This window comes from Vipera ursinii (genome assembly GCF_947247035.1).
Source record: "Vipera ursinii genome assembly, chromosome: 1".
Classification (NCBI taxonomy): domain Eukaryota; kingdom Metazoa; phylum Chordata; class Lepidosauria; order Squamata; family Viperidae; genus Vipera; species Vipera ursinii.
The window spans coordinates 181,224,750-181,246,452 of NC_139512.1; the positions used below are offsets into that span (position 1 = coordinate 181,224,750).

General features: G+C 39.5%; 1 protein-coding gene across 2 annotated transcripts in view; it reads right to left on the reverse strand.

The window, feature by feature from the left end:
* The window catches only part of ERBB4 (erb-b2 receptor tyrosine kinase 4), a gene marked incomplete at both ends in the record, with an annotated part of 1,101,913 nt that overhangs the window by 304,721 nt on the left and 775,489 nt on the right, over nt 1-21,703 (reverse strand). The window lies entirely within an intron of this gene.

The following is a 21,703-nucleotide window of genomic DNA, read 5'->3' on the forward strand; positions in this document are numbered from 1 at the left end:
TTCTTGTCCTGCCTTCAGGTGCTTTGGAGAATAGCTTGACTCCTTCTTCTTTGTGGCAGCCCCTGAGATATTGGAACACTATCATATCACCCCTCGTCCTTCTCTTCATTAGACTAGACATACCCAATTCCAGCAACGGTTCCTTGTATGTTTTAGCCTCAAGTCCCCTGATCATCTTTGTTGCTCTTCTCTGTACTCTTTCTAGAGTCTCAACATCTTTTTTTGCATTGTGGTGACCAAAACTGGATGCAATATTCCAAGAGTGGCCTTACCAAGGCATTGTAAAGTGGTATTAACATTTCATGTGATCTTGATTCTATCCCTCTGTTAATGCAACCTAGCACTGTGTTGGCTTTTTTTGGCAGCTGCAGCATACTGCTGGCTCATATTTAAGTGATTGTCCACTAGGACTCCAAGATCCCTCTCACAGTTGCTACTATTGAGCAAGGTACCACCTATACTATACCTGTGCATTTGGTTTTTCTTGCCTAAATGTAGAACCTTACTTTTTTCACCTTGAATTTCATTTTGTTAGGTAGCACCCAATGTTCAAGTCTGTCAAGATTCTTCTGTATCTTAAGCCTATCTTCTGGAGTGTTGGCTGTTCCTGCCAGCTTGGTGTCGTCTGCAAATTTGATGAGTTTTCCATCTATCCCCTCATCCAAGTCATTGATGAAGATGTTGAAGACCACTGGGCCCAGGACCTTGATGGTCTTCTAGTCTAACCTCCTGCTCAAGCAGGAGACCCTATACCATTTCTGATAGGTGGCTGTCCATTTTTTTCCTAAAAACCTCCAGTGATGAAGCACTCACAATGTCTGAAGGCAAGCTATTCCATTGGTTAATTGTCCTCACTGTTAGGAAGTTTCTCCTTAATTCCAGGTTGCTTCTTTCCTTGATTAGTTTCCATCCATTGTTTCTTGTCCTTCTGGTGCTTCAGAAAATAAGTTGACCCCCTTTTCTTTGTAGGTATCATGAATACTGCTATCATGTCACCCCTAACCCTTTTTTTCTCTAGACTGGCCATACAACAATTCCTGCAACTGTTGTTCATATAAAACAATTCTTCATAAAACAGAAAGAATTAAAAATAAAATAAACCAGTAACATAATGATAAATCTTGTTGTCATATAATTCAGGAATAGCAGGATCTTCAAACATTCCCAAATAGCTTTTTGGAAAGTCATAATAGGGATGATGTGGTCTACACTGGGCATAGGATACTCCAAACACCGTTCCTGAGTAGGCTGCATGGGGTCCTGTAAATGACATTCCCTCTGATAGAGCAGGGCTTTTCAACCACTGGTAAGGGCACCACCTGTGGTACATTGGCACCTGGCAGGTGGTATGCAACCGTCCTAGAAAAGTGGTTGCAGGGGAGGGGAATGAGCTGAACCAGTGGCAGCACCGCACAAGCCTGAGCGAGAGACGGCTGAAGCTGCAGGGCTGTCAGGGCTCAGCGGAAGCGCCAGGATCAGTGCTTCTTTGGGGCTGTCAGGGCTCAGTGGAAGCACCAGGATCAGCACCAGGCTCCAGCTGGAGCTCAGTGCTGATCCTGGCACTTCTGAGCCCAGAAGAAGCACCGATCAGCTGGAATATTGCAGCATCTCCAGGGTCTTGTGATTTACATTCAGATGCTTGGCAACTGATTCATATTTATGATGGTCACAGTGTCCCAGGATAATGTGAAGTGACCAAAACCTGGTCCAACCACCCACCAAATGGGTGGAATAAAAACCAACCCCCCACCCCATTCCTGCTGCCAATCCTCAAAGAAATGCTCACAACGATGAAAACCTCGGACAGGAGGAAGAGCGCTGCTGGGCAGTCAGTTAGGTGTTTTGCTCGGCTGTGGCTTGGGGGGCACTTTTTCCAGTGCCATTGTAACTTCAAACAGTCACTAAGAGAACTGTCGTAAGTTGAGGACTACCTGTACTTCATCACTTTTTTCCTTTTTTTTGGTCATCAAGTTTTTGACACCTTGCTAGGCAACTGGTGGTATTTGGATGTTGCCATATCCTAAAAATAGTATAATGGGTGAAAAGGTTGAAAAGCCCTGAGATAGAGGACTCACAGGAGGGCCTTTGTATAAGACTGAGTGTTTTAAATTTGGACTTATCCAAGCTCTCAGCCATGTAGGGCTTTAAATGTGATAGCATAGTTCTCATAGTAGTTGTGGAACATGCCCTTAATTACTTGAACCACTGCATGCTGGGCCAAACAGAAGTTTCCAAATGATCTTAACAAGCAACCTGATGTGGAATGAACAGCAATAATCTGTGAGGTGACAAGGAAATGGAAGAATGACAGCAAAACCTCTTGTTCCCAAATTAGCCACAACTGACACACAAGAAGGAACTAAATATTCCTAAATAATAGTTTAAAATAATTTATTTTGCTGTATTATTTAAGTTTAATGAATTAAAATTATATTTTTATATAATTTAACTAATTCAATTTAACTAATAAAATAGAAATAGAAACATCATCAGCAACAGACAATTGGAAGTGAATGACAGCACGCATAAGGGTTAGATAATATTTACTGTCTAACTATACCGGAAGCAAAGCAGCCTCAAGCGATTTTAGGTCATCATGAAATAAAACAATTGTCTCTTGGATGGATTTCAACATAGAAAGAATTTCTTTCTGAGATTCATTAACATTTTCTTGTTGGTATATAAAGCTGGGGGCTTCAGAGACAAGTGTTAAAAATGTTTTTTTTAACCATTTGAGGCTAAGTATGAAACACCCATTTTGTTTTTGTATGTAGTCTTTATCAGTGCTTTTTTTGTAAAAAAAAAAAGGTGCCGGAACTCACACATGTCATACAACCCACCTTGCCTACCCTACAAGGTTCCATCCAAAAAAGGTGTTGGAACTCTGTTCTGAGTGTTCTATGACAAAAAAGCACTGGTCTTTATAGTCCAATAGGGTCCCCAACACAGATAAGCAGCCCAAGAGGGTTTTTTTCCCCTTTTACCAGCTGCAGTCTGCAAAAGTGAAAGTTTCCAGGAACAACAAAGAATCTTATCTAAGTCCAGTCTTCAAGCCAAGTTTCCTTTAAGCATAATAAATTGTAGTGCTGTTATTCACCACTAGATATCACTGACACCATCTTCCAGCTTTCCAAATCCAAGCCTATTTTAAAGGTAAAGGTAAAGGTTCCCCCGCACATGCGTGCTAGTCATTTCCAACTCTAGGGGTTGGTGCTCATCTCTGTTTCAAAACCGAAGAGCCAGCGCTTGTCCGAGGACGTCTCCGTGGTCATGTGGCCGGCATGACTAGACGCCAAAGGCGCACGGAACGCTGTTACCTTCCCACCTTAGTGGTCCCTATTTTTCTACTTGCATTTTTACGTGCTTTCAAACTGCTAGGTTGGCAGAAGCTGGGACGAGTAACAGGCGCTCACTCTGTTATGCGGCACTCGGGATTCGACCCGCCAAACTGCCGACCTTCTGATCGACAAGCTCAGCATCCTAACCCACTGAGCCACCGCGTCCCTAAGCCTATTTTACAGACTTTCAAATATCTTTTCTAAAAAAACTCTCAAAGGTACTTTTAGTCCCCAAATTTCAAAGCTATATATGTGTTAATTCCAAATTGATCTTGTAGTTTTTTTCTATTTTCCCCCAAAGCAATTAATTCACCACTTTTTTTCTTTTCCTGAGGGAACAGGGCAAAAACGTCCCTTTCTCATTGGGGAGGATTCTTTGATTTGGGCATTCTTTTTTCCAGGAGAGTAGTATTAAGGTCATAAAAAGAAGATAAAGTCTCACCCAGTTCATCCATGTTGCTCAAAAATTGCTAGTTAGTGCTTATCTTTGGTTCTCAGCAGCTTCTGACTGGTCACACGAATGTAGCAGTCTTTCCCCTGCTGGTTTGGAGGGCTTCTTCAGATCCAGTGGAAGGGCCACCACCCCTCCGCAATTGACAAGGGTCCTCTCCTTCTTCGTTGCCTCTCCAGGGTGACTTTCAACCCTTTTTAGGGTCCCCAGCGGGGCAAAATCGAATGTGGAACATGGAGCCCCATCGTCCTGCACCCATTATGCTGCGATGCCTAACTGGAAGTCCCAATATTGCAATTCTTGTTTCTATGATTTCAGCAGATATCAGTGGGGTATCATGTTGATGTGACAAGGGTCTATATGACATTATTTTTTAAGTAGAACTAAGATGGTGCTAAAAATATAGGAAGATGTCATTTAGAAACTGAGACTGAAGGAGAAACTGAAGCTAAAAGGAGATAGATAGGTAACTTACCTCTGTGGGTCAGATGACCTAAGCACTATGGACTCGAATAGAATTTTTATCACAGTACTTAACCTGTGTGTGTGTGTTTATGTGTGTGTGTGTGTGTGTGTGTGTGTGTGTGTGAGAGAGAGAGAGAGAGAGAGAGAGAGAGCATTATATATAAAATATCTTCTATAATGTTTTAATAATAGCATCCTGTTCTTTCTTACAAGCACTGCATGCATGAAACATTTCTTCATTCATACGGATAACACTGTCCCCAATGATACAGTCCATTAAATGTTGGTCATATATTGTTGCTTTCAGCAGATTCTGTGAATTTCTTTTACTTCTTAAGATGAAGTCCTTTTGAAACCTGCAAGGCCACTGTGATATAAGTAGTATCCGATCCTTTGTAAGACTGGAAACCATATGACAGAAAAAGCTCAAAGCAAATACTTCATCACATCTAATATTGGGGTAGGCAAATGTTGACTCACAGCAATTAACTGGAGCCTGGCCATCTGTACAATATGTTATTTTTCCTTTTTTTTTAAGTATTCCCTCAGTGATTAATCCTTACTGGATATAGAATACACTAGGAGTAGGGAGAAAAAGAGAAATGAAATGTGATAGTATGTGAAGAATCAGCATCCAGAAAAAGAAATTATTGTACTTCTTTGTTCACGGAGTCTGTATGAGATGTGTTACAACATTTGTTATGCTCACAAATGGTCATTTACTTCAGAATCATGGTAGTCTTTTAGCTATCATTTTACCATTTTTTGTCATGTGAATTATCAATTAGTGCAAAATCTTTAAAACTAGAACTGTCAAAGAGTAAAACCCTATGTAAACTATTCCATGGCACTTATTGGGGGTCACTTCTAAGAATACAAGAATGTGCTCTAAGAGTCATACTTAATTGAAACTCAGAAATGCCTCAAAAATAAGCTACTTGAAAATAATCTAAGCCCTAATATGTCTGAATATTTCTACACCATGATGGATTCATCTGCAATATATTCTTCTTGTTTATCATGGAAATTAGTACAACACTTTAGAGAATACCAGTTTTTTCCCTTTTCATTTTCCCCCCAGAAGATTAATATAAATTCTTCCAGCATTCTTTGTGAACTGTTAATAAGCAATTATTTAGCTATATCAGAAGTATGGTACCAAAGCAATGCACATTCCAGTATCAGGCATCAAGAAAAGTGTGGGATTACCCCAGATCCTGATTCAGTTCTTATTCCATAACTTGGATTTTGTGATTCAAAATATATACCAGCAGGGGAGGAAGAATGCTAGAAAGGGAACTATAACATCTGACCCCAGGATAGAATATTCTCTACTAAAAATTAGAACATCTCAGAATAGTAAAAAATGGATGCCTGGGCACAGCTAGGCGAGAACCCCTTTCTTTTGCACATAAGCTTTATATCTTTTTTTTCTCTCTGGGAAAATACATAGAAAACTTTTGTTATTCAATGTAACAATCAAACTACACCTAACAATTAAAATGACCTTAGAAACCATTATTTCTCTCATGATAGAATTATAGCTATGAGACTGAGTCTTCACTGATGTATTAGAACTTTTTCAAAGGAGACTGCAAAATAAAATCAAGAGAAGATTTGATAACTGAAGGATATACTTGTCAACAGGGCTTTTTTTCTCATAGAACGCTCAGAACGGAGTTCTGGCACCTTTTTTGGATGGAACCTTATAGGGTAGGCAAGGCAGGTTGTATAACATGTGTGAGTTCCGGCACCTTTTTCTTTTACAAAAAAAGCACTGCTTGTCAATGATTTTTATGTACAGTTGTCAAAAAGGTTTAAGACTGATAAATGATTTTGAACAATGCAAGACTGAGTTTGAAATAAACTATGTACACATGATAAACATATTTTTGCTAAAATGTATAATTTTTTGTTTTAATATGAGGCAGACAAACAAGTGAAAGAATGCATATAAAATAGGCTACAATGTATACATGGATCAATGGGAAAATATATAGCTGAAAGGCCTGAACACTGGTCAGACTTTCAGATAAAATGTCACCTTGTCTCTTCCAAGTACCCTTGCTGAATGACTGGAAAAATATTTATTCATTCAATTTGTACAGCTGCCCATCTGAAACCAGTGACTCTGATCTTCTAGATAAGGTGTGATTTTAAACATGTTTGCCTTGAACCCAAAATCACTAAAGGAAAGACTAGTTTTTGAAGAAGCAATTTCAAGTCACCAAAGTTGCTCATAATGCCAAGTTTAAGATACTTGTGGTAGGTGACAGAGAAAAAGGGCCTGCACTTGGAGTTTCCATTTTGCCGCCAAGGTGACAGATATCTTAGCATATGATTTAGGCAAAAAACAAAACAAAACTGTTTCCATTCTATACCGAAATGATTTTAAGCGGAGGGGAAAGATGCTTAATTTTTTTTTAAATGGTGTAGCAGACAGTTAAATTATCCCTATTCTGTGTGTAAGACTATACAGAAGTGTCTGAGAAGAGGGAGGTGGTATCAGGTTGCTAGTTTTAATAACTATGGACAGCCGAGGAAAGCGAGTGAACTGAAAGCTATTAGCAGCATCATTCAAGCATGTGCCTGAATACAAAGCAAGCAGTCTGTAAGAAAGAGTACAAGATTTCATTTGACTTGTGAAATAGGAAATAAAAAGCTAGAGATTTTGGGGATAAATCTTGGATTTCTTAGGAATGGCTATTTAAATGAGAATATTGTATTAAAAGTGGGGGGGGGGAAGTTAAATAACTGAAAATTGAGGTAATGTGAAGTAATTTCTCAATAACTTTCTTTCTTTTACCTTAGGGGTAAAAACCTCCCAGGGGCATGACACTTGGAAGGCAGTGCTTTACAATTCTACATTAAGACACCTCCTTTTCAATGTTTAAATAAACCTGCCCTGTACTATTTTAGGGGTAGCTTAAGGAATTCCAGGCTCATGTATGTATACAATGATTCATTTGATAGCCAATTCAAAATATAATTAATTCAGCACAGCAGGGCATTAGTAGAAGTTAAAGATTCTATTGTTGGGAGAACTGTTCTATCTTTATCAGCCGGTTATATTTTTCATGTCCTTATCTGAGAATTCCTATTGTCATGCTTTTACTCTTCACATTCTTTGTTATGTGAAAATCATTTTACTTTTTCTGTCTAATCTTTAGATCTATTGATTTGAAAGTTAATTACCTGCTGGGAGAATGTTTTGTATTTCTTAATTTCTTCTTCTCCATTTAATCCTGAATATGTCAAGAGGTTAAATTCTTAGAAAACATGCTCTGACCAAAGAATTTTTTTTTAATGAACACCCAGTATTTTCCTTTTTAAAAACTGCTTTTATGCAACTGCAGTTGGTTTATTTAGCTGATTTAGATTACATCTTGAAGATGTGCTTACAACTTGAGAAACACACTGTATTTCATTTACAACAAAATATTCCATGTTATAACAGGCTCTCTTGTATGCTAAGAAGGACTTTTACACGAGCACTCAATTCACTCCCCAAATCTGTAAAAGAATATGCAAATATTCTCACTCTAGCCTTCCTTGCAACATCAAGGATTCCTGAGCCTTCAGTGCTCTTTTCCAGCAGATCAATGGGGAAAACATTCATATTGGCAGTCAGCCAACACTCCAACCTCTCTTTGCTTCACTGCCATGAGGAAAAACAAAAGCTGATCTTCTTGCAAAAAGTTTGAAGTCTTGGCTAAAGTGCAGTATCTCAAGGTTGCAAAACACAGATTTGGCCTATTGAAGTGCATTAGGACTGAGCTGGGAGAAACTCAGCTCAGATGTCTCAGGAAGAGAAGAATGTGTGAATGCATGTAAGGAAATTCCAGGCTCAGGGGTCCAGACCCTGACACAGGATTAAAGGAAAATTAGCCAACCTGTCAATATAAGATAATAGGTAGAGGCAATTGAAACCAGCTAAAATCAAATACTGTGGTCCTAATTGGGCAGTTGTGTCTCCTCTTTTCAGTTTGTTTTTTTAAAAAAAGAGTGGTCTCCCTCCAATTTGCAGTTGTCATTTGAGGTTTATTTTCTGCTGCTGTAACAAAAGAAGCCACACCAGATCCTCATCATGTATCTATGTGGCCAAGATAAACCCCTTCATAAAGCAATTGTTTATTCCATCTCTGGCCTTGCTATATTTACGAAAGATTTTAAATTTTTATGCTCATGCTAAAGTAACTGATGCTCCTGCTAATATGTAGTATAAACCTTCTTGTCAGGTTGAGTTTCCAAAGCCACTTGTCTCCTTTCTAGGGAATCAGAGGCAGAGGAGAATTCTCTAGAATAAAATGACTGTTGCAGCATAGAGAATCAGCTCTCCTAAAGGAAGAATGCAACAAACTAGAAAAGGGAGGGTTTGGAAGCCCATTCTGGGAATCAGTGAGGGCCCAAATCATCAGACCTCACAGAATAGAATAGAATAGAATAGAATAGAATAGAATAGAATAGAATAGAATAGAATAGAATAGAATAGAATAGAATAGAATAGAATAGAATAGAATAGAATAGAATAGAATAGAATAGAATAGAATAGAATAGAATAGAATAGGCTGGAAGGGACTTGGAGGTCTTCTAGTCCAGCCCCTCTCCACTCAAGCAGGAGAACCTATCTCAGACAAGTGACTGTCCAGTTGATATGCAGGTTCTGAGGTTTTGCTGGTAAAATTACATGAAACCGTAATTGCCTTCAAACTTTACGTTTTTATTCAGCTGGACAAAAGGCAGGCTCCTCTAAAAGAGAGCAGCCCCGAAAGACAAGAAATCATTGTATTTATTCTTTCTGATTTCATAAGCAAGCCATCCAGCAAAGCTGACATGCATATGATAAAGATTTAACCCACTAAGTCTGGCATATTGTAGATAAGAGAACAGAAGTAACTGTTCTCTGTGCAAAAGCATGAACACGGGATGTGCTTCTGCAGTAAGCAGGCCACATTGTTGAGGACAGGCAGAGATGTGTAGGGGCAAGCAGTGAATGACACAACAGGATACAAGAACAAGGAATACTACAATGAGAGTACCAAGAATAATTCCCTAAATCATCCCCATACAGTATCAATAGAAATCTTCAGATCTTTAGGGTAATTCCTAATTCCTTCCTCCATGAGATGAATGGTATCCTTGTGTTGAATAATATGAATAGAGGGAAAGATAATCCCTATGGTACATGTACCAGATCAGTAAGCTGGCAAAGACTTACAGGCAAACCGACCACAAAGGAACCACCAGTCCAGGTGGTTAGCAACCCCTCAGGCATATAAGCTCTAACACCAGACATATAAGTCATGAGTCCCATTGCTGCAAACGAACTACAAAGAGCAGAAGGGAACTTCTTGTAGTCAAGGCCAAAGGTATGATGACATCTATGCCAACCATCCCACATGCCAGTACTGACCTTCCATGTGATAGATGTATAGATCCCTAACTTATCTCTGGAAGAAGAACTTTCCTGCCCCAAACAAAGGAAGAGTCCAGCCCCTTGTTACATTGGTCATGCAGAAGATGAAGCCTTCCAAAGGTGTAGTTTCCATGGCCAATCCATGTATACCAGTGGGAGGTATAAGTGCACAGATTCAGCAATCTGTTACGTTGAAAATCTGAACCCATGTTTGCATATCCAGTATATGGGTGTTGGAACCCCAAGTCCCCAAAGAGGGACTGGGAAATTGGGGACCACCTCCCATAATTGAACCTGACCACTGCCCATAATCCCCTCTGCAAAAGAGACCATGAAGTAGGGAAAGAAAAACAAGACAGAGTACAAAAAAAGGATGAACAACCCAAACAAAAAAACCAGATGTCAGCCAAGAGAGAGAGAAGCGACACCTGCGGTGTAAGTAAGCAGGAAGTCGGTGAGAGGAAATTGCCCGTGTAGAAGCCCAGCAGGCACAGGTATCACAATGACCAAAACGTCCCGGCATACAGATCAGCATTGGCCCTCAAACAGAAGCTTCAGCCCAAGGTCTTCCTCAGCACCAAGGGCCACAGTCCAAGCAACTTGACCTCCATTGATGAAGCACCTATGATTTCTGGAGTTCCTCTTCTATTCCCTCATCTAAGTTATTAATGAAGATATTGAAGAGTACTGGGCCTAAGGCAGAGCCTTCTGGTACCCCAACTGCTTACTGCTCTCCATGTGGATGTAATGTCAGTACGGTTTGTCAGCCAGCTACAGATCTATCTGATGGTTTTGTTGTCTTTTGTCTTTGTTGTCCTTTTTCTAACTTACTAAGCAGGAGGTTGTGGTCTACTTTGTCAAATGCCTTACTGAAGTCTAAGTATACTGTTCCCACAGTGTTTCACTGGTCTAATTTAGTCACTTTATCAAAGATCACATTGCATTAAAAAATAAAATAAATAAAATAAAATAAAATAAAATAAAATAAAATAAAATAAAATAAAATAAAATAAAATAAAATAAAATAAAATAATAAAATAAAATAAAATAAAATAAAATAAAATAAAATAAAATAAAATAATAAAATAAAATAATAAAATAATAAAATAAAATAAAATAAAATAAAATAAAATAAAATAAAATAGAAAGAAAGAAAGAAAGAAAGAAAGAAAGAAAGAAAGAATAAATAATGAATAAATAAATAAATAAATAAATCTATTTTATAAAAATAAGGCTCTTGCATCCAGTTTTGGCCACCACAATATAAAAAAAGATGTCGAGACTCTGGAAAGAGTGCAAAGAAGAGTAATTAAGATGATTAGGGGGCTGGAGGCTAAATCAAGAACATTTGCAGGAATTGGGAATTTCTAGTCTAGTGAAAAACAGGACTGGGGTGATATGATAGCAGTGTTCCAATATTTGAGGGGCAGTCACAAAGAAGAGGGGGGTCAACTTATTTTCCAAAGCACAGAAGGCAAAACAAGAAACAATGTATGGAAACTAACCAAAGAGTGAAGCAACTTAGAATTAAGGAAAAAAAATCCTGACTCTAAGAACAATCAACCAGTAGAACAACTTGCCATCTGGGGGTGTGGGTGCTCCATCACACTAAAAAGCAGAGACATCACCCTGTCAACAAAAGTGCGTATAGTCAAGGCTATGGTCTTCCCAGTTGCAATGTATGGCTGTGAAAGTTGGACCATAAGAAAGGCTGAGCACCAAAGAATTGAGGCCTTTGAACTATGGTGCTGGAGAAGACTCCTGCAAGCCCCTTGGACTGCAAGGCAATCAAACCGGTCAGTCCTAGAGGAGATCAACCCTGACTGCTCTTTAGAATGCCAGATCTTGAAGTTGAAACTCAAATACTTTGGCCACCTAATGAGAAGGAAGGACTCACTGGAGAAGAGCCTAATGCTGGGAAAGGTTGAGGGAAAGAGAAGAAGGGGACAACAGAGAATGAGGTGGCTGGATGGAGTCACTGAAGCCGTAGGTGTGAGCTTAAATGGACACCAGAAGATGGTAGATGACAGGAAGGCCTGGAGGAACATTGTCCATGGGGTCATGATGGGTCAGACATGACTTTGCAGCTAACAACAACATTTGCTGTTGAATGAATCCTAAAGCACCCCTGCCCAGAGGAGCCCTTTATAATTCAAGCTGATGCCAGTGACGTGGCAGTCGGAGCTGTATTACTGCAAAAGAACAAAAGTGGGGTCCTGCAACCCTGTGCCTACACCTCTAAAAAATTTACTGAAAGCGAGAAAAGATGGGCAATGTGGGAAAAGGAGGCCTTCACAATTAGGTTGGGGCTATTAAACTGCTGACACTATCTAAAAGGGAGCATAGTGCCTTTTGAAGTTTGGACAGGTCACAAGAATCTAGAGGCACTGAGAACTCCCCAAAAATTGTCCCCAAAGGAAGTGCAGTGGGCACAGTACTTTAACCATTTCAACTTCACCCTAAACTACATACCGGGAGGAAAAAACTTCCTAGCTGATGCTCTATCCAGATTGCTCCAGTATAAAAGCAAACATGAAGAGGTTAACGAGGCAATTATCTCCAATCCACAAACTGCTGCTCAACTCATGCCTCGCAGAGCCCCTAATCCTGATTACCCTATGGGGGGGAAGAAACTAAAACAAGAGCTCCTCACTGAACAATGGTTCAAAGTGAGCCTTGGTGAAGCAGTGAGCTAATGCCTCCTTAAGTAACACCAGCTGCCTGCAATTAGTGCAGGTTCGCATCCCACCAGGCTCAAGGTTGACTCAGCCTTCCATCCTTCCGAGGTAGGTAAAATGAGGACCCAGGTTGTTGGGGGCAATTAAGCTAACTTTGTAATAATGCCTCTTGGGGTGTGTGTGAAAGCCCTAATAAGCAGGCATATACATAGAATGAAGGCTACTGCTAAGCTTTTAAGCCGCCCTGAGTCTTCGGAGAAGGGCGGGATATAAATGGAATTAAAATAAAAAAAATAAAAAAAATAAAGACAATCAAACCTCCCTAACATGCAGGGAAGGTTTGGCTTACAAGGGGGGGGGGACTGTATTTGCCTGAAGCCCTCTGTCTCAACACTCTCAAACACAGCCATGACATAAAACAGGCTGGACACTTTGGATATCTAAAAACTCTACATCTCATCTGCTAGCACTTTTGGTGGGTGGGTCTAAAACAGGATGTGGAAAACTATGTCAGGAGTTGTGCTGTATGTGCCACCATGAAAAGAATTCCAGGGAAAACCCCTGGGTTACTGCAGCCAGTGGCAGACCCTTCTCAACCATGGGAACAAATAGCTATGGACTTTATAGTAGATGTACCTGAAAGTAGAGGAAATACTGTCATCTGGACTGTGATAGACCTGTTTTCAAAGCAGGCTCATTTCATTGCCTGCAAAGGGCACCCATCTGCCCAACGACTGACTAAATTGTTCCTGAAACATATCTACCAGCTGCATGGCGCCCCTAAGCAAATATTTTCAAACAGGGGGTGCAGTTCAAAGCAAAGTTTTGGAGGAGCTGTCTTAAATTAATTGGATCATCTCAAGGCCTATCATCTGCTTTTCATCCATCTACCAATGGGGCTGCAGAATCCACCAACAAGATGGTGGAGCAATATCTCAGATGTTATGTTTCATACCAACAAACAAACTGGACCGACCTCCTCCCTTTCGCAGAGGTGGCTTACAATAATTCTTTCTTTCTTTCAGGGTAGCCACAGGAAAAGAATTCAGCCCAATACCTGAATACACCCAGGTGCCCTCTGCTTCCCAAACACTTGATCAATGGGTGAGGGGGTGGGAAAAAGTTTGGAGAAACATAAAGACTGCTTTAAAAAAGACTTCCGAGATCTATAAAAAGCATGCTGATAAAAAGATGGCTCCCCAAAGAACATTCCAAGTTGAGGAAAAGGTTTATCTGTCAACACCTTAAATCAGGGCTTTTCAACCAGTGGTACGGGTACCACCTGTGGTACATTGGCACCTGGCAGGTGGTATGCGACCATCCTAGAAAAGTGGTAGCGGGGGAGGGGAATGAGCTGAACTGGTGGCAGCACCACACAAGCCAGAGCGAGAGACGGCTGGAGCTGCAGGGCTGTCAGGGCTCAGCGGAAGCGCCAGGATCAGCACCAGGCTCCAGCTGGAGCTTGGCGCTGATCCCGGTGCTTCTGCTGAGCCCAGAAGAAGCACCAATCAGCTGGAATGTTGCAGCATCTCCATGGTCTTGTGATTTACATTCAGATGCTTAGCAATTGATTCATATTTATGATGGTCACAGTGTCCCAGGGTCATGTGAAGTGACCAAAACCTGCTACAACCACACAGCAGATGGGGGGGAATAAAAACCAAATACCCCCACCCCACCCTTGCTGCCAATCCTCAACAGAAATGCTCACAACAATGAAAACCTCGGACAGGAGGAAGAGGGCCGCCGGGCAGGCAGGCAGGTGTCTTGCTCGGCTGTGACTTGGGGGGCACTTTTTTCAGTGCCATTGTAACTTCAAACAGTCACTAAGCAAACTGTTGTAAGTTGAGGACTACCTGTACTTCATCACTTTTTTCCTTTTTTTTTTTTGGTCATCAAGTTTTTGACACCTTGCTAGGCGACTGGTGGTACTTGGATGTTGCCATATCCTAAAAGTGGTACAATGGGTGAAAAGGTTGAAAATCCTTGCTTTAAATTACCCAGTAAGAAATTAGGACCGAAATTCTTGGGGCCTTTCCCCATCATAAGGATCATAAACCTGGTCACAGTGGAATTGAAACTCCTTAGACTTTTAGGAAGAATTCACCTGGTCTTCCATTGCAGCTTACTGAAAACTTTTCAGGGTCCACTTTAAGACCTTCCCCAAAGACGGCACCTGGGCCCCTCATATTGGCAGGTCAGACTCACTATGAAGTGAAACGTATTCTTGATTCTAGATTTTTTAAAGGGAAATTGCAGTACCTAGTACAATGGAAGGGATACCCGTTGTCTGAAGCCACTTGGGTGAAATCTAGTGATGTAAAAGGTGACATCATCAAAAGGTTTTATGAGAAACACCTGAACAAACTAAAATTAGTCCCTAACATATGCTTTTGTTTACATTACAGGATCTATCCTTGTTGTAAGGGGGGCTGTCAACGCTGATAACATCGGATGTTCTTGCTTTGACAATATATGAAGATGCAGCCATTTTCTCTTTAACCTGTGTGTTACTTTTAGTGTTAGAATTAAATGATGCTGGGGGGAGGAGGAAGAATGTGTATGGGGATTAGTTAGACATAAGAACATCGCAGTAGAGTATTCTTCAAGGTTGTTTGAAATAAGAGATGATAAGGAATGGTGGGTTAGACAACTGGAGGGAAGGTTTGCATTTCAAACTAATTGGAGAATGTGATTTGTGACTGTCATTTGCAGGAGGGAATTGTGCTTTGATACTATGTGTTTAGGGGAGGGGAATTCAGATTTTGGCTCCAACCATGTATGTGCCAATGCCATGTTATTTGAATAATGATTCTTTAAGGCAGGGGTTTCAAACTGCTGGCCTGCAGGCCAGACATGTCATCTGGAAGTCATGCCCACCCCATTGCCAGCAATGACAAAAGTCTCCCAATACGTTGTATGACATCACATAATGTCATGAGTTTGACATGTCTGCTTTAAGGTAAACAATGCCTCAAAGTTCTTTGAAGAGTAATATCTGTTGGAACCATGACAACTGAATTCAACAAATTTTGAAGTAGTTGAATACCGAGGTATGACTGTATTCATTCAGCTATTTATGAAGTCCTAATGAAGAGAATGAGGTGGCTGGATGGAGTCACTGAAGCTGTAGGCATGAGCTTAAATTGACAACAGAAGATGGTAGAGGACAGGAAGGCCTGGAGGAACATTGTCCATGGAGTCGCGATGGGTTGGACACGACTTCGCAGCTAACAACAACAACAACAACAATGAAGATTATATCTCCCATAATGGAACTCCTAGGTTTGTTTCTTAACTTCTATAAGAGCAGCAAATCATTCTAGAGGAGATGTTGACCAAGTTCTTGCAAAATAACCCCAAAAGCTGTCAATCAAGAGAGAATCCACATCACCATCAATTCTGAATATACTGGAAGAACAGGTAACTTCAAGAAGAAAGCTGTTAAGTAACAAACAAACATTCAAGCCAACTACTGACTCAATCACTGGACTGCACATTCTACTGCCTAAGTGCACAAGTGTTTCTGATTCCAGATTGGCTGGGGAAAAATAGATAAAAACTATAGGGAGAGCCTAGAGTATGGTAGAAATGATAGGCAACAGTTATTGGATAGTGCAAGGAGATAAGATAAAAAAACAAGATAGCACAGAAATGTATAGCAAATAAGACAAAGTAATATAAAATAAACAATGAGGGCAGGACAAGAAGCAACAGATGGAAACTAACCAAATAGAGAAGCAACCTAGAACTAAGGAGAAACTTCCTGACAGTTAGAACAATTAATCAGTGGAACAACCTGCCTCCAGAAGCTAGAAGTTTTTAAGAAGAGACTGGACCGCTGTTTGTCTGGATTGGTATAGGGTTTCCTGCCTGAGCAGGCGGTTGGACTAGATGACATCCAAGGTCCCTTCCAATTCTATTATCATTATTGTTGTTGTTGTTATCATTATTATTAAATTAGTCAAAGAAAAAATTAATGACAAATATTTATTTGGTGTAACTTTTGTATCAAAAAGTTTTGACTATTGAATTCTCAAATCCTAAGTGAGTCTACCACTATCCCCAACTAGAGCATAGAATAGCTCTCTGGAAATGTAGAACTGAGTGACACTGTCTAAGAGAGAAGAAACTGTTGTTGGGGGCAATATGCTGACTTTGTAAACTGCTTAGAGAGGGCTGTAAAGCATTATGAAGTGGTATATAAGTCTATGTTCTATTGCTATTGCTTTTCAAAGTGCCTGTATACCTTTTCTAGAAAGTGTCAGTCACTATGCCACCATCACTTAATATCTATGATCTTTTATATTAAAAATGAGAGTAGTCATTTGTGCTGGTATAGAGGACTACCATCTTATGGACCCATCCTCTACTCTGCCAAGTTGCCTGGCTACTGCTACAAGCAAAGCAGCCCAAAATCAGAGTTCAGATTTGGGAGCAGACTGCTGCTACTGTTAACAACTTGCCTACATCCTGTGGCTGATGTGAATGATTTTCCACTTTGTTTTGCAGTGAACTAGATTCAGGTCACAGGGCTGGGATGTTCAAAATATTCCTAGCTTTTCAGGAATGTTGTCTTCCATTGGATTTGAGATGCTGGGCACTGAGTGGAGTTAGCAAAAATCCAAGGTGGCACTGGTGATTTGGATATTCCTGTCTCTTCACTCACTGCTCTGGCAAAAGGACTGTGGGGAATAAGTCACTAGTTCTCTCTACCTTATCCCTGCGCTATAAGGCACCCAAGTGCCAGTATGAAATCACTGTGCTTCATCTTAGGAACAAAGGTATTTTTCCTAATACATTTCCCCTCATCTCTACCTCCTTTCTCCCAAAGTCACTGGTATATATTGGGAGTGACAATAGAAAAGCCTTGGTGGAGCAGTGGGCTAATGCCTCCTTAAGTAACACCAGCTGCCTGCAATTAGTGCAGGTTCGCATCCCACCAGGCTCAAGGTTGACTCAGCCTTCCATCCTTCCGAGGTAGGTAAAATGAGGACCCAGATTGTTGGGGGCAATTAAGCTGACTTTGTAATAATGCCGCTTGGGGGTGTGTGTGAAAGCCCTAACAAGCAGGCATATACATAGAATGAAGGTTACTGCTAAGCTTGTAAGCCGCCCTGAGTCTTCGGAAAAGGGCGGGATATAAATGGAATTAAAATAAATAAAAAAAATAAAAAAAAAGGCAACACGTTGAGGCCACTAAGTTGGGTCTGAAAGGTGGGGTGGTAATATTAATATCCCAACACACATAAATTTAATGTAATTTTGTACAATAGATCACATGATTCATTTTAAAAGAAGAAATTCAGATATGTTATGAAAAGAAGAGAAGGGTGAGTTAGAAAAGGAATGGAATGAATAAACCATCTGAAAGTGGAAAGTGAAAATAGGCCAGAGGAAAATAGGAATGATGGATCTCAAAATATGTAATGTTTTCATAATATGTTCATAAGACCGAATATCATCACAAAGACCAGCTTGAGAAAAAAGTAGGACAGATAATATACTTATCTTTTTCTGCATCTCTCCTAATAGTGCTACCTATCCAAAAGACTGAGAGTCAGTCTGATTTGAAGGTGAAATTATTATTATTTTTTGTTTTAAAATGCTTATTCATGTTTTTATATATTTATATATTGGCCTGTAACTTTTTGTACTGCACTGTTGTTTTTAACCTGTTGTGAGTCACCCAGAAGTGGTAAGGTAAAATCGAGGGCATGCAAAATGAATGAATAAATAAATACCTAAATCTGAACAAATGTCTGAGGGCAATTTTTCTTTGCTCATTTGGTTCATGGTGCCCTATCTTTCCAGATGGTTGGGAACCCAAATTATGTATCAGTAGTGAAGCATAATAGAGAATTTTGAACTGGAGACAGGTCAAACTACTCCAAATCATTACCTTCAATATTTGTGACAAGTTGGAGCATAACCAGCATCGCATATGTATATATACTTGTTAATAATAAGAACTAAGCTAACTTATACACAAATGGAAAGACATACAAATGACGAGTTGTTGGATGGGATCTTTCTGCAGAAGAGGTGACTTAAGTAATATGCTGGGTGAGTAACTTAATTTCCATTATTACTCAGGGTCTCTCAATTCTAAATCAGGAACAAATCATATCATACTAAACTCTGCCTAAGCTATGCAAAACTAACCTGGCTTAATAAATAATAAATCTATAACAGATACAACTTTTGCATTTACAGTACAGTAAAAACTACTTATGATTTGGGACAGTTTTCTTTAAGCAAAGAATTAAATAATCCAGTCAAGGACTTAAAACATTTTCATTAAAAAGAAAAAGGTAGCTGGCATCCTAAGGAATAAATCAAGGTTCTGGCACAATTTTATCAGTCTCCTAGTAATTCAGTTAAAAATTAATCTCCTTTTCAATTTTTCACAGGGGTGGGGTGGGGTGGGTGGGCGTGGAGGGTGGACGGGGAGGAGCTTAAATTATACCTAGGATCTGAAGTGTATATGCTTCATAATTGCAATGTAAATAATCTGACTTAAATACATTCATTTTTGAAAGGGTTGTTTGATATAACCAAATATATTATTCAAATGGAGGAATATCTGGTAAGAGAAGACTTAATGCCAAGAATATCAATGCTGGCTAACCCATACACGTATAACATATGAATAAGGCATGGAAACATGATCATATAATCACTAGATCTGAGGAATTTCTGATGAAGGTCAGCAACATCTGATAAGTAAGTTGGAACTTACTTCTCTTATGAGAAAGAAAAGGCATATGCAAACTGATCTACTTGCATATGCATAAAATAGTATTCACCATCTATTCATTATTAAGCAGTTCAAGGACTAGGAAAAATAGAAACAAATATTGGTACTCTCACCAAGGAAAAGAACTGATCTTTCTTTAGAATCAACCTCTTGGTAAAAAACAGTTAAGGCAAGAGCCTCAGCAAACTGAAAATTTCAGCAACAGAATAACTAATAATTTAATCTTGTTGCCTGAGTGAAGAAGCAGCCCACTGTATATTAGCAGACTTTGTCCAAACACTGGAAGAGGAAGAATGCTTTCTGCTTTACTGACTTACTTACTTTTTGTCTTACTGACAAAAACAGAATTTATTTTTGTCTTAATGCAAGTTATGGTGGGTTTGAGGTGGAGGAAGTAGATTTATTGTAATATTCTTGAAAAGTCTTTCCAGCCATAGAAAATGGGCTACCTTTAAGAAAATTATTAAAGCAATACTTCATTTCTGAAATGATTGGGTAAATGTACTTCTATTTATTACTGAATATGGTTTGGCTTTCAATTCTCATGAAGCATTTTGTAACAGAATGTCTTGGAGGATGATTCCACACTTGTCTTCCAGTTAAGATTTGCTTGGTTTCTTCAATTCAGTTCAAAGGTTCTCGTCATAGAACTTTTTAAAAGTTGTATGAATTAAAGCAATTTTCTTTTGTGCCTGTAGATAAATGCTCTTCCTAATGTATTTTTATTTCATTTAGTGATATTGTTTTTCAGAGAGTGTGTCCTTAGCACACCTGTTCTAATGTTCTCTACATGGAATATGTATACAGGAAAAAACATACATTTGAGATTTTTAAAGAAATGGCAGGAATCCTATTGAGATGCTTGGCCCTCCAATTCTTACTCCCAATTCCTAATAATACTTCTCTTTATTTGAACCCTGGGCAACTTCTAAACCTCAGCTTTTGCCCAAACAGTCCCTAAAACAAAGTAAGTGGGTGACAGGTTCCAGGCAAAATGAGAATTACTGTACATTTGGAAGCTTTGGTTGGGGCTGGGGGGTGGGGGGGAATTTTTGTCTTGATATAGCAGCAAGGACTGAATGCAAAATAAAGAACAGGTGCTCTCCTATGAATGCATGAAAACTTAAAATTGCCTTGCCAAGAGGATAATTATGCATGAGAATACCAGGCTACATCCATATGAATTTTCTTTCAAAATATGAAGACCTGAAAGTCATCACAGGACATTTTTTTCAGAGGAGTAACCTGGTAAAATCAAAAGTACACTGATGAGGATATGATGAGACCTGGCATTCCTGTTCTAATTCTACACTGAAGAAAAACAATTGGCATAACTGAATTGTTCTACAGTAAATCAAGGTTTCATTTAGATGTGTTTGGCACACAGCTTATACTTCATGAAAAAAGAAGAGTGGGAAACATAGTTTGACATATTGAAATAAAAAACTTGGTGGGAAGGAGAGAAATTGTTATACCGTGGTTTTCATCATATTTTATTTCTGCATGAGGCTGAATTTCCCTGCCGGTAACAATAAAAGTGTCAAAATGATGCCATATCTTTTAACTACATGATCATCATCATTCTCACGCTTGGAAAAAACATGATTCTTGGAAAAGGTACAATGCATTTTCACTTTTCTCTATCATTCAAGTTTCATTATTTTCCCAGGAAGCTGACAATATCATACCAATCCATTACAGTCACTGCGATGAAAATAACAATGTTGTTTAGTATCTGTGGCTGCCCAGCAAGAACTAAAACACTGTCTAGTTCTGTAAGGAAAGTAAGGGGAGGCAATACATGAATAAGGTTTTTTTTTCAACTACCCTGATGTAAAACTGCTAGGGAGTTCTGAACTTACATATACTCTTATATTGGTAAAACTGCTCTGTGAGGAGCTATCTTGCTTTAACTTTAGATTGACGACCCACCTCCTGCAGTCTAGGCAACATTCATACTGTTTTCTAAGGAAATATCCTGGGGGAAGCTGTGCCAAGTGTCATTTTCATAAAACCACACATGAAATCCAGATAGTTGCAGTAACATGACATTTTTTAAAAGGTAAAACATGAGTTTTTCACAAATATTAAATTTAAGATCACTAATCTCAGGTGAGGAAATATTTTGTACCGGCAGAGTTGTTCATGAGCAGTGTATCAAACCTTCTGTAAGGACCCACTTCAATTTACATCTTAAGAAGACAGAACTCTTGGAAATAGTTTCTTCCAACAGGAATCTTTATTAAGAGAAATTGATTGAAGGCATGCTAGACAGGATCTGGGAAATCCTCCCCACCATTCAATGTTTTAAAGTGTTTCCAAGCAGCCCCCCCCCCCCCCATCCACAGTTCTTCCAGGTGATCCAAACCAGCAGATTTCTAGGTGTTACTTCAGGAAAAATAATAACACTCCGGCTCCCTCGGCAGGATCATTCAATTCTGTTATTGCCCCGACTTCAAGTGTTGCATCTTTCCCCCTCCCCTTTTCCCCCACTGTCGGTAAAGAGAAGAGTTTCAGAGAGGCATAGGATGAAAGGCAGATGGCTACATTGTTATGGTTAACAGACTCAAAGTGAATCAACGAAAGGTTAGTGAA